Source organism: Arachis stenosperma, chromosome 3 (assembly GCF_014773155.1).
Source record: "Arachis stenosperma cultivar V10309 chromosome 3, arast.V10309.gnm1.PFL2, whole genome shotgun sequence".
Classification (NCBI taxonomy): domain Eukaryota; kingdom Viridiplantae; phylum Streptophyta; class Magnoliopsida; order Fabales; family Fabaceae; genus Arachis; species Arachis stenosperma.
Window position 1 is genome coordinate 4,281,861 of NC_080379.1, and position 4,169 is coordinate 4,286,029.

Genomic DNA, 4,169 nt, shown 5'->3' on the forward strand with positions numbered 1-4,169 from the left:
TCTAGAGAGTATTGGGCTTAGAGATACCTGAGGGGTGTCAGTGTATTTGTAGTGGTGAGCCAATAACCACCGTTGGAGTAGTGCCATATTTTTAGGGTGTTAACCGTCCCATTATCTTAGGGAGGTTAAAATATGGCTTGATTAAAGTAGTTAGAGAGATTTTAGGGGCAGTTACTCATTTGAATGAGTGCTTATCTGCCAATTATGCTCCGTCCCGACTTCTTGGGAGTAAGTCGGGTTTGACACCGACTTCTAAGTGTGAAGGTTGGTGTTTAGTAAGGTTCAATCCTCTGGACTAGGCCTCTTATTTGGACCTGGGCCTTTATTATTGGGCCAGGGTAGAAACAGTAATGAACAAGAGAATTTTTGTTTTTCTAAATAAAAAAAAAATAATTTATAAGATTGACATGATATTTTCAAATTAACATCCGTATAATGCGAGAAGCTCACCTTATTGTAATAATTTAATATTATTTCAAACCAAATTTTACCGATTTGTAACTAAAAGTAGTTAAAACATTAATTTTTTGTTTTTATATAAAAATGTTAACCTAACAAAACGAACGCATTCATTCACTTTCTTTTATGTAGCTAAAGTTGTGAATTTTTTTTAAAGTGTTCAGAATGTAAGAGTATTAAAGTTTATAAACTTTTTTGTGGAAGCAATATAAATTAATGTGTATTTATTAGTATATTTTTAATAGTGAGATTATACTATATATAAATAATGGTGTAAAATTTATTTATACAAATTCAGTATCTTTTATTATTCTTTGTATTATATCATTTGTAGAGCTATGTCAATACATACAAATAAATTTTTTAAAAAGAATCAACAGCAGTGGCGGAGCTTGAACCAAAATTTTGGAGGGGCCGAAAATTTAACATAAAAATTAAATAATAATATTTATATCAAAATAAAATTTATAAATATAATTATTCTTTAAGTTTGTTACTTATAAGATAATAAATAAATAATTCTACAGATAAAAAATATAAAATAGTTTATAATGGTACTCTTCGAGTTTTTAATGAATTAAAATCTTCAATAATTGAGTCAGAACTGAACTTTTCAGCAATTTCTTTCTCAATGTAAATAACCAAACTATCCGCAAGAAAGTCGTCCTCCATCTTGTTTCTTAACCTTGTCTTTATTATTTTCATTGCTGAAAATGATCGCTCTATAGCAGCTGTAGAAACTGGAAGAGTTAATATCAGACGAATCAATCTATCAATCAAGTAATACACTTTTGACTTTTTTGTTTCTACTAAACATCTACACAGTTCATGAATAGTTGACAAATTCTTCATTTCTGGATGCTGATGAACATCAAGAATAAAATGCTGAAGCTGAAAAGGCAAATTAATCTTCTCTTGTTCAGTAAAGTCTTCGGGATAGTAGCTATCAACAAGAGTAGAAATCTTAGCAATGTCAAAATTTTTTAAGCATCCTTAGGCATGAGAGTAGAGCTCAGACTTAGTAGATCCATTGCTTGATCATTAAATCTGTTATTTAACTCTTGTAATTGTTTATCAATTGTGACTAAAAATATCTCCACTCTAAAATAATGCTCAACTGTAATATGATCTTTTTGGTGACGCGAGCGTCCTTGCCTTGCAACATAAGAAGCAGTTAAATCAGGAATTAGAATATCATGTTGCTCACAAAATGATTTCACATTTTTTAATAATTTCTCCCATCTGTCATCTCTCATGCTTTGGATAAGTGTTTTTGTAGAATAAACTAGTTGCACAGCATTAACTATGTCTTGAGACTGCTTTTGTAAAGCTTGACAAAAAATATCAGTTATTGCCATCATATTTTTCATCAAATGCAAGATCAATACAAACTCAAATGAGGTCAAGGTATTGTAAGCACTATCTGCATCACCACGCTGAGAATAAGTTGATCCATCAACAATAATCTTTTGTAAAACAGTCAACGTTGCACCATACATATTTATCAAACTGCAAACAGAAGAGAAATGAGAACTCCATCGAGTATCACCTGCTCGTTTCAAAGTACCAATTTGATTTGCCTCTTTACCGGTTTCAAGTTCATCAATCTCTAATAAATGGACAATTTCATCTGTCTTGGCAGCATGTAACTCATCATGTCGCTTACTAGAAGAACAAATGATGTTGACGATGAAAGTCAATTTTGAAAAAAACTGATGCACAGGAATAACTTCTCTTGATGCAGCAACTACTGCAAGTTGTAATCGGTGAGCAAAACAGTGGATATAGTAAGCATAAGGACAATCTTTTAAGAATAATGCTTGTAACCCATTCCATTCTCCTCTCATGTTGCTGGCGCCATCATATCCTTGACCACGAATATTAGAGACATCAAGACCATGTCGAGAAAGAATGACGCACAATTCTTGTTTTAGAGTTAATGATGTAGTATCTTTGACATGTACAAGATCAAGAAAACGCTCTTGAATAAAACCATGTATATCAACAAATCTCAAAACAAGTGCCATTTGTTCTCTTTTGGATTCATCACGAGCTTCATCTACTACAATGCAAAACTTGGAATCTCCAATTTCTTCACAAATATGCTTTCTCACCTTGTTTGAGAGTATATGCAAGATTTCTTTTTGAATTTGATGTGAAGTATATTTAGCATTATATGGAGCATTTTCTAACACAGTTCTTGCAACTTCATCATTGTAAGATGCTATGAGTTTTATCATTTCAAGAAAATTACCTCGATTTTTTTATTCTGGAGTCTCATCATGGCCTCTGAAAGCACAAGCTTGAAATGTAAGCCAATGAGTTGCATCAATGGAGGATTTTAGACGCAATCGATTCTTTTGAATTTCTTCAGAAGTATGATCCTCAATTACATTTTGGATGTGACTTGCCTGATTCAATAAATCTAGACATGCTCCAACTGCATTATTGTGTGGTGAGCAAGGATCTCCAATATGTTTAAGAAAAACACAATTCTTTCCATCATTAACTTTTTTCCAATTTCTAAACCCTTTACTAATAAAAATATCTGACCCATTACGTCCACTGGGTTTTTTGCTAACCAAATAACAAAATAAACAATATGCAGCATCTTCAGAAGGTGAATACTTTAACCATGAAGGAAAAATACCAAACCAAGCATATTGAAATCGTCTTGGATGCTTCGTACCAGATAGAGGATAATTGTCAAGATGCTTTTGATATGGACCCCATTTAAGATAAACTCGTCCAGGGGCGGAGCTAGATGAAATATTAGAGGGGGGCAAAAAATATTTACACAATAAAATAAGACTAAAATAAAAATTTAAGGGGGGCTAAACTGAAATTTACATATAATTTACATGTAAAAAATTAAAATTAGGGGGGGCGATTGCCCCCCTTTCCTTGTACCTGGCTCCGCCCCTAAACTCGTCTAACCTCATCTCTATGGTTTGGGTGATATTGCCAAATTTGAAGCCGTTTTCCAGGGTCTCGTTCCAAAGAATTAAGGTCAAATTCATCAGATGCAACTCTTTGAACTTTTGAAGGTTGTATCTCACTTTCTTCGTGATTCATTATAGTAGAAGAACTATCTACAGGTGTTGATATTGTAGAAGTTATATGTTTCCCTTCTTGAATATTAGCCTTCCTCTTAAAAAATGCATCAATTCTTTGATTTTTCATCATTATTTTGTATAAAAATTTGAATATATATTCTGTAAAATATGTAAAAAAAAGTTAGAAGGATAAATATTAAAATTTATAATATTTATTGAATTTTTTATCAATTTATCAAAATACAATAATATTAATACTTATTAAATATTATAATATTTTTTATCATATAAAAAATTAAATTAAATAAATAGTAAAATATAAAATAATATTAAATTAAATAAATAAAAAATACCTAATTTTTTATATTTAAACTCAAAGGTAAAAAGAGTATTGCTTGTTGAATAGAGAAGCAAAGCAAAGGCAGTAGCGTGTTTCACTGTTTTGAGAAGCAAAAGTAGTAGCAGTAGCGTGTTTTGAGAAGCAAAGGTTATCTTTTGTGTTTTTATAGTTATCTTTCTTTATTTGATTTGATTATTAGATATCTTTTATTTTATTAGATGATCTTTTTTTATTTGATTTGATTATTAGATGATTTTTGTTATTCTTATTTTTTTTGTTAGATAATTTTTTTATTTGATTTGATTTGATCTTTT

The 4,169-nt window shown here is 30.7% G+C and overlaps 1 pseudogene; it reads right to left on the reverse strand.

The window, feature by feature from the left end:
- Positions 1–1,005: 1,005 nt before the first annotated feature.
- On the reverse strand, positions 1,006–3,642 carry LOC130968094 (uncharacterized; annotated as a pseudogene).
- Positions 3,643–4,169: the final 527 nt, after the last annotated feature.